This window comes from Parasteatoda tepidariorum, chromosome 4 (assembly GCF_982258835.1).
Source record: "Parasteatoda tepidariorum strain Cologne lab strain chromosome 4, Ptep-v5.0, whole genome shotgun sequence".
NCBI classification, from domain to species: domain Eukaryota; kingdom Metazoa; phylum Arthropoda; class Arachnida; order Araneae; family Theridiidae; genus Parasteatoda; species Parasteatoda tepidariorum.
The window spans coordinates 80195586-80206022 of NC_141758.1; positions in this window are offsets into that span (position 1 = coordinate 80195586).

Genomic DNA, 10437 nt, shown 5'->3' on the forward strand with positions numbered 1-10437 from the left:
CGAACTGTTTGGATAAACAAGTTTTATAATTGCTTGGAAACATTTTTAAATTATCTTAAATAGTTCCAGAAGTATGATAAATTCGCAAAAAGTGAAATTAACATAAAAAGAACAAACCTTGTTTCTGGCTCTATGAGATCACCAAAAAGCACGGTACTTTTTACTGGAGAGCTTTGGTAATGATTTTGGTATAATTAATAATAAAATATGGTTTTGTAATTTATGATAAAATTTGGTAATTTTATCATAATAACTTAGAGCCTGACAGAAAAGCCCTTTAAATGGTTTATTCGACTTTTTTCTTATGTACTTTTACTAAATGCTTGGTAATAAGAATGACTATTTTACAAGGTAAAATTTCGGTAAACCGTTTTTATATAAAGGAAAAAACTACCAAATGAATGGTTTAATTAGCCATACATTTTTATGTGTTGATTTTATTAACCAGAATTACCTTTTTTTACCAGAAATATCATTATTATACAATGCGGTTGTTTTACCAGAATTTTTTTATCCGTACCCATCAACGGATGGTCGATACGAATTCCGCACCCCGCTCGCACCAACCACAGTGCTGTCGTAAAATATCTTGAACTGTAGACGGATCATGGGCTAGACTGTTGTCGGGTTCAACGTGGATGCTTTCGTGGTATCCTCTCCATGTAACTCAAATGCTGGTTAGTTCCTTCAAAAAGTTCAGCACTAAACCAAATTTCTCTCAATACTTGATCCAAAAGTTCCCTTGTCTTCTGTATCAGGATTAAAATCACAAGGCTACGGAGTTGAACATTGGTGGTCATTAACTCAAAATTGAATCGGCTGTTCGACGACAATTATAAATTGTTTACATACTTACCAATTTACATACTTATTAATTTTATAGTTGTTTTATTCTTCTCCTCATTATTATTATTATTATTATTGAAAAAAAGTGTGTTTCTTCTTCTTTAGGGAAGTAAGGAAAGTAGTAAGTAAGGATGGAAGCAAATCCCAGTAAAAGCGTTACATACTCATTACAAAACATCAAACTCATTCTCAAAAATCGGATGCAAATTCCCAATATTTTTTCTTCCTTCGATCATTGAGAAAATGAACATGTTTCTTCATCTTAATATTTCAGTTTGAAGGGAGGGGGTGAGAGAGTTATTTATAGAAAAGGAGCGTTTTTTAAAGGTACAAGTAGTGCGAGGAAGATGGGAAACCCACTAAGATGTGGGTAAGTGAGAGAAGATTCCAAATATACACCTTTCGGCGGATGAGAAATGGAAGGCAGGAGGACAGATCTCAACGTTAAAATAACGAAAATATGTGACGTCATACCTTAACCGTGGGGGTGAAAATCACTTTAAATGGGAGCCCTGCTGCTCAAATGAGTCCTTTGCTCATAAGATTTCTGGAGATTTGTGTGATTGACTCCCACGCAACTCAGACCCTTTTTTTATTCTTCACATTTGTGTTTCATTTTTTTTTTAGTTGTAACGAAACATAAAAATATTCCTTAAATTTTCTTTTTATGAATAAGAATTTATTTGAAAAAAGTTCGTGAATTCTTTTTAATTCTTTTCTTAATTTCATTTCTCATATTGATATATTTATTTATATATTTATTTATTTATTTATTTATTTATTTATTTATTTATTTATTTATTTATTTATTTATTTATTTATTTATTTATTTATTAATTAATTAATTAATTTATTTATTTATTTATTTTGCAACCATGAATTAACGATCCATATGCAAGTAGATGCAGGTGCAATTAATAGAAGAAGCACTCGTAGTTCTGATACCAAACCATATGGCCATCAAACAACGAAGTCCAACATTCGAGAGGTTTTGCATTCTCACGTACAGTGAGCAAAAATTTAACGGATCACCCAGAATAACTTTTGATCTAATGATCGGATCTTCACGTTCTAGAACTCAATCTTAATAGTTTGAGGGACATGTTAATTAATTAGTGCAGACTATATTTTCAGTTACGAAATCAGACAGAAAAATAATACTTTCTCTGAATAAACATAAATTTTTTCGACAAATTTGAATTTAGAGCTTTTAAAAAAATTTGGGGATTAGCCCCAATCTGGGAAATATGTTCCTAATAGTTTGGTCAAGAAAGCGATCGATTCAAAACTTGGACCCATTAATTTTAAATTTTATTTTTTGTGTATTTCATCCTATCTCAAGAACTTTCTAAACGAATCGAAAAAATGTTGCACACAATTGTAAAATTCGTTTATCCAAAGATAACTCCATGCGAAAATCTATTTTGTGAAAATATTTATTAATTTTATTATTTTATTTAATAGAAATTAAAAGAAAAATTGCATTGTATGGTACACAATTTTTTACATGATTTTAAAATATAATTTTACAGGACAAAATATAAAACTTGTGATAAGCTGTTTCCTGAGAAATTGAATTTTAAAAATACTACTTATTTTTACTGATTGATTAGCATATTTGAGATCATCACTAAAACCATTAAGATTGAATCTCAGAATGTGAAAAAGAATGTGAAATGGACATAAAAAGATTTCCATAAGGCCTTCTATAGTAATTAACATGTTTAAGCTTATTGTATATTTAATCTGTTATTATTCTGTTATGCCTTCTATAGTAATTAACATGTTTAAGCTGATTGTATATTTAATCTGTTATTATTCTGTTATGCCTTCTATAGTAATTAACATGTTTAAGCTGATTGTATATTTAATCTGTTATTATTCTGTTACGCCTTCTATAGTAATTAACATGTTTAAGCTGATTGTATATTTAATCTGTTATCTAATTTCATTGTACAATTTTTGAGTTTTTATGACAATATATTTTATTGCTTTTCCTCTCACTCATATTAATAATTAATCTGCATTTAATAAGAAAAAACTTAATTCAGGGAATATATTTTATATATTCTTCAATTCGTAGTGGAGAAAGGACAAATCTGCTTGTAAAATCTCTCTCCCGTAAAATATCTAAAAACAGAAAATCTCTTTTTTTTATAATATACTAAAAAAATTGCCGAAATATAAAATTTAAGCGAAAAAAGCAATATTGGCTGCTAAATTTTTATAAGTTTCCAGTTTAAATTTCATTAATTTGCGCGCAAAGAAAGCTTATTAATCCACTCCAATATTACATTTTTTTTTGTTGCATTATCTGTAATCCATCCTTCTATACGCCTTCAGTTTAGTAACACATCTTTAGCATTTATCATAAATCTAAGACAGTGTTTCCCAAACTTATGACTTTTGTGTACCCTTTCTAAATTTTTCGTATCGCTATGTACCACTAATAAAAAAAATTTATGTATTTTTTACCATAAAAAAATTGCACAAAAGTTAAAAGATACAACTGGTTGCTGACACCACTAATTAACTGTTAACTCTGCAAAAAATAGCTAATAAAAAAATACATAATCGTAAATTTTCATGACTAGCCTTGTTTTTAAATAAAATATTTTGAAATTTTCGTTTGTTGCAAGATATTTCACATAAGAGCGCATTCCCCCGCTAAATTGTTCCCGTACCCCTGGGGTACGCGTACCACACTTTAGGAAACACTGATCTAAGACAATCACATTTGTGAAAAGTAACTTAAAAATGTAAGACAATTTCAATGCTTTCGGAATAACCTATTTTCATGAAACCTGATTATTATTAAATCACTTTCGCAATTTGCTCATGCGCATTTTTAAAAGCATGTAATTTTCAGACATGTTTTTTTGAGAAGAAAAAAAATTCAGTTGACAACAACAGTCAAAGAATTTGTGTACATGACACACTTTAATACTATCTTATACCTACAAACACGATCTCATTATATCTCAATCATTTTTCAATTATAAGAGGTGAGTTGACATGCGGACGACTCGAGAATTCCAATGTTTACAAGAGGACTTGGAGCAGAGAGATGCGCGAGGTTTGGGATTACTCATCCACATCCGTAGCTATGACAACCATGAGTTTTTTTTTTCTTTTTTTCTTTCTTTTTTTTCTTCTTTTTTCTTCCTAGACGCGGTGAGACAAGTCTATGAATAGTTTTTCCTACCCCCACACACCAACAATTCTTTCTTTAGCAGAGAATTACGCATCTACCCACAACCACCAAAAATAGGGTGCCGCTGTACAGCTATCTCCCATAAATCAACTAAAACTTTTTAGGTAAATTATCTATTTTCCACTGAATGAATAGGTGATAATCAAAACATTTTTAATGTAAGTTATAGAAACTGTAACTATATTTTAATAATAAGGTGTCACTTTACCACCATCTAGCTTAAATCAACTGAAACTTTTTAGGTAAATTATCTATTTTCCACTAAATGAATAGATGATACACAAAAGATTTCTAATGTGAGTTATAGAAATTGTGACGATATTTTAATAAAAAGGTGCCACTTTACCACTATCTCGCATAAATCAACTAAAACTTTTTAGGTAAATTATCTATTTTCCACTAAATGAATAGATGATACTCAAAAAAATTTTAATGTGAGTTATAGAAATGGTAACTATATTTTATTAATAAAATGCCACTTTACCACTATCTCGCATAAATCAACTAAAACTATTTTGGTAAATTATCTATTTTCCACTAAATGAATAAATGATACTCAAAAAAAATTTTTTTATGTGGGTTATAGAAATTGCAACTATATTTTAATAATAAAGTACCACTTTACCACTATCTCGCATAAATCAGCTAAAGTTTTTTAGGTAAATTATTTATTTTCCACTAAATAAATAGATGATACACAAAAGATTTCTAATGTGACTTATAAAAATCGTAACTATATTTTAATATTAGGTTGTCGCTTAATCACTATCTCGCGAACTGAAACCTTTTAGGTAAATTATCCATTTTCCACTAAAAGAATAGATAATATACAAAAAAAAATTATGTGAATTATAGAAATTGTAAGTATATTTTAATGATAGTGCAGCTTTACCACTATTTTGCATAAATCAACTAAAACTTTTTAAGAAAATTATCCCTTTTCCACTAAATAAATAGATGATACATAAAAAAATTTTAATGTGAATTATTGTGATAATAGACGCCAAATAAATAGATGATGATATGCAAAAGTTTTTATTCTGAATTATAAAAGTTGTAACTACATTTTTAAAAGGAACTTCTAAAATAACTTTCTCTTTTTTTTTAAATAAAACTCAGTTCCGAGAAAAGTAAGAATGGTAAATAAACAGTGATTTAATAGAGACCCAATTAATTTGTTCTTGCCGCATTATTGTATTTTATGATTTTTTCTACTAACTAAAATATAAGAATATGTAATTAAACAAAATAGAATTATGCAAAAATATATAAGTAATAAAAATTACATAAGCTAATAAATGACATAAGAACATAAATTAATAAGTAATTTCGATTACGTAAATCAATAAACATAAAGAATAATTGTTTTAGCTCATTCTTTTAATTCTCTAACAAAAACCCACGTGAACATTTTATGTAATTTATCAGTTTCACATCGAATAAAAACTTAATTTACAAAAAGTAAAATTAAAGGAAATTTCAGAAATTTAAAGTATATTTTAAAAATTTTTAAAAATTCTAAATTCCGATAAATTTTATATTATTGAAATTTAGCTCCTAGAAAAATTAAAATAGGGAAATAACAGGGATAATATAAAATAAATAAATCAATTAATAATTTGCATAAATATTTTAGATATTTAATTTAAGTCTGTTTTGCTATATGTAATTTGATTGATTTTTCTAGCAAACGCGAATGTTAAATGATATTGAATTTAATAAATAAAAGCACATTAGGTAATAATTATTATCAATTGTATTTAATAAATATATTTAGTATTAAATAGTTTGAGATAATTATTTTCAACATTTAAGTAAAACTAAATTAGTTCATTAAATAAAAATAAATACATAATTTAAAAAATGAAACAGTATAATCTAAAATGTATTAATCCTTCCGTTAAAAAAGTATTGAATTTCAGGTAAATGAAAACTTAAAAATTCATTATTAAATTTAATGAATGTAGTACAAATTTTAATAAACATAATATTAACAGTTATAGCATAATATAATACTAACAGGAATATAATGTAAAAATTTATTAAATATAATATAAAATGTAGGAAATATAATATAAAAATAAATATTGATTTATAAAAAAATATTTAATTTAATAATTAGATTAATTATTAGAAAATATTGATTAAATTAGAGAAAAGATTGGTTTGGATTTTTGGTTCAAGAAATGAAATACCAGGATTAGGAGGAAAAACGGTTTTTATCCATTTTTTTACAAAAATGCCGATTATATTACCATCTGATGCATTCTGAGAATTAGTAAGTTTTGACAAATCGATAATGTTGAAAATCGATTCTCCCCCGGGAGTTATTACACAGTGAAAATGAACCGTTAAAATGAACCTCAGACAGAGATGAAGAACAAAGAGAAGAAAAGTGGAGAAAATGGTGAAAATACTTGTGAGAAAGTAATGATTGTTAAGACAACAGTTCTTGTGCAACCCGATTTTCAAAGTTTATTTTTTTCAAAATCAAGAATTAAAAATTTTGTTTTGAAATTTTAGAGGATAAAAATAAATGCTTGTGATATTCTGTATAGTTCTGTTTTTACAATTTTAATCGAATACTTCTCCGGAAAATTCTAATACCTTTAAATTCGTTTTTCTCAGAATCGGCTGTCATGGGCTATTAGGATTCATTCTCAACTTGGAAATTTTGATGCAGAGTAGATTTATTATGCTCTTAAGGATTTTGTTACTAAATGTAATAATTTTTTATTATTTTGCACACAATTATAAAATTCGTTTATCCCAAGATAATTCCATAAAAAAATATTAAATATTTACCATTTTTTATTATTTTATTTAATTATAGTCGAAAAAATTTTGATTTGCAAGGTATGCAAATTTTCATATTGTTTTAAAGTTGTAAGTGCTAAAGTTGTAAGTAAAGTTGTAAGTAAGCAAAATACAAAGTTTGAGCGAAGTTAGTCAAATAGTTACTGAGAAATTGAGTTTTAAAGATGTCGTATTCTTAAAATTTGATTTCTCAGAATTATTCAATCGATTTCGCTCAAAGTTTGAATTTTGCCCTATAATATTACATACTTTTAAATAATGTAAATTATTGTATACCTTACAATTCAGGAGTATTAGGACTATTAAATAATGTAATAAAAATTACTAAATATTTACTAAAATTTATTTTTTGTATGGAATTATCTTTGGATAAATAAATTTTATAATTGTGTGCAAAAATTTTTCAATTCGCTTAAAAAATTCTTAAAGTATGGCGAAATATGCAAAAAGTAAAATTAAGATTAAATGATCTGAATATTGGATTGCTCTCCTGATCAAACTATGGGGACCATATTTCCCAGATTGCGGCTGCCCCCTATATTTTGGGGGTCAGAAATCTGAACTCGCTGAGAAAAAAAAGTACGTTTTTTTCAGTATGTTTCTGTGTCTGATTTCGTAATTTGAAATATCGTCTGTTATAATTAATAGTCATATTTGAGGTCATCCTTTTGAACCATTAAGATTGAGTTCCAAAACGTGAAGAGCCAATCATTGGATCAAAAGTTATTCAGAATTGTCCCTTCTTTTTGGAGCCCTGTACAGGAACACTCAAACAATTTAAATCACCTGTAAGTATTTTTCCTAAATTATTGACATTAAGAACGTAAAATAAGTAAAATATTTCAACTAAATATACTAATGACATTAATTAAATTTGTAATTTTTGATAAATCAATAAATTTATATTTTACCATACAGCAGAAGATGCTTACGTTTCAAAAAGAAGAAAAATTCTTGTAAAAAATTGTTTCATAGATGTTTTAGAAATATTATCTTATAACTAATAAGTTGAAAATTGAAATATTTCTGGAATGTTAAACCGGATTCAAAATCTCAAAAATAGGGAGGGGTAGAGGTATTCACAATTCGGAAAGTATGATCCAATAGTTTTATCAGTATTACGGTCAAAAATGTAAACTATAAAAAATTCCGGTGTAAAGTTCCGACACTTTAGATGCATTATCCGAAAAATCCATTTTTACAGTAAAATATTATATAGTAATTTTTACAGTACTGTTTATTTGATTCGAGCGTTACAGTGATTTTACGGTAATTTGTAGTAATTTAAAATAACATAGTTTGAAATGATGTTACAACTAGTCTACCTTGCAATTTATACTTTAAATTACCTTGAATCAAAAATTAATAGCAAGTGGAAAGTTTTTAATTTTAGATAGTCTAAATTGTGAAGAAACCTTATAAGCTGATGGGAATTAAGTGCTGTTTTCTTTCCACAAGAAACTCATAAATAATAGAGTCAAAATCAAATGACGAAAAATAACTCAAAAATCATGCTCTAGTTTCTATAGTTAGAAAGTAGGGAAAAAGGAATATTTTGTGATTGGAGACACGCCAAGCATAACTAATGAGTAAAATGCTTAAAAATGAACGCCGAAAATATAAAATTAAAAACATGAAGCTTTTTAGAACTAGAGCACAAATAACTTCTATTATCAACATTTTTTTTATTATTATTTTTTACGTAATAAGGTTTAAGTATTAAAATTTTCTGTTTTAAAAAAGAGATATCGCCATAGCAGGATCAAATAAAATGAATAATGCGATGGATTTTTTGACTATTATTACTTGTAAATGCTAATTTTGTTATGGGGCTGGCGCTCTTATGAACTGAAATACTTTTTAGATGCTTAATTACTGGACAATTACTTGAGGCAATTACTGGAGTCTGAGCGAAAATGAATATTTTGCTACAAATTTTATTTTTGTAAAAAAATATGAATGTTTGGAGACTTTGAATTATTTTTCAAACTTAAATTACATACGTGAATTGTTGCAGTCTTATAAATAATCATGATAATTGCTTTGAGTAGCTCCCTCATTTCAATACTTCGTATTTTTTTTGAAAAAAGCAGGAAAATACTAACTTTTAACGAAAATAATCGAAGAGAAATAATTAAATGAACTATAGCTGCAGAATAATATTTCAAAGGACGCAATATTACATTTAAACTAATTTAATTAGTTACTTTGATAACACTATAACTTTATAAAAATGTAGCATTAAAATTAAAAATAATTTAGTAAGTTTTTAATCACCCAGTTAAAACTTTTAGCACAGTTAAAATTTTTAATTTGTTTAAGGAGCTATTTTATTAATTTTATTATAAAGATACTTTCCATTTTTTCCATTTAGATGAATAAAACAGTAATAAAAATTATAAAAAATAACTTAGTATAGAAATAAACAAAAGGTAGCTATAAAGCTTTTTATTTTATTTTATTTTTCGTTAAAAGGTTTTAAGTGCACTTTTTTAGAATTAATTTTAATCATACTATTAAGAATTTTTTTTAAAAATTTTTTATCTTTTTCTTCCACTACGTTAAAGTTGTATAATTTTATTTAAAAATTTATTTTTTCAATTTTTTACTCTTAATCGTTTTATTTTTCTAAAAGTTATTGCTGCATTTTTTTCTTCTTATTATTTTGTTTTTTTGAGTTTAAAATTCAAATTTGTAATTTGAGTTTTGGTGTCCATGCTTAGGATTAAAAAGGTTATAAAAATTTTGCTTTAATTATAAATTTTATCATAATTGAAAGAAAACCTATATTAAGTGGTAAAAAACTATACCTCTAGTGCCACAAACTTGTAATTTTTTATTCATTACACTTTGGAAAAAAAGTATGGTCAAACCTACCAGAATATGGTAAAATTTACTGTATTTCCGGCTCTATGATAACACCAAAAAGCTCGGTAATTTTTACCGAAGAGCTTAGATAATGATTCTGGTGAAGCTAACAATAAAATATGGTTTTATAATATTTGTTAAAATTTGGTAAATGTAGTAAAATTTGGTAATTTTTTCATGAAATCTTAGAACATGGAGAATCTTAGAATTATTACCATATGAACGGAAAATTTGACAAATGAATGTTTCAAATTCATTTTGATTTTATACTCTGAATTTTTTTTAAATATTTTTTTAAACCTGAAACGTGATCGTCAAACATTGATTTAATTTTATCATATTTTTTTTCTCAGTGATGGAAAACAACTCAATTGTTTGGTTAAATATTAGGGAAAATCTTTTCGAGAGTAACTAGCCGGCCTTGCGTCACACTACACAAAAAACTATAAAAAAATTTAAAAAAACTTTGACCTCACAGCGTCAGTCCAATAGTAACATGATTTTAATTCATGATCCTTCTGTAACCAGCGGGAATGTTCTATGTAAGGGAAGCAGGTAGTAACTTTTGCAATTTATTTACCATAAAAAACTCAAAACGTTTTTTTTCTGACAGTTCTACGGGACAAATTACTTAAAAAAATTAACACATTTAAATTAATGAAATTTTAAGTTTAAATATCTGTTAGTAGTTC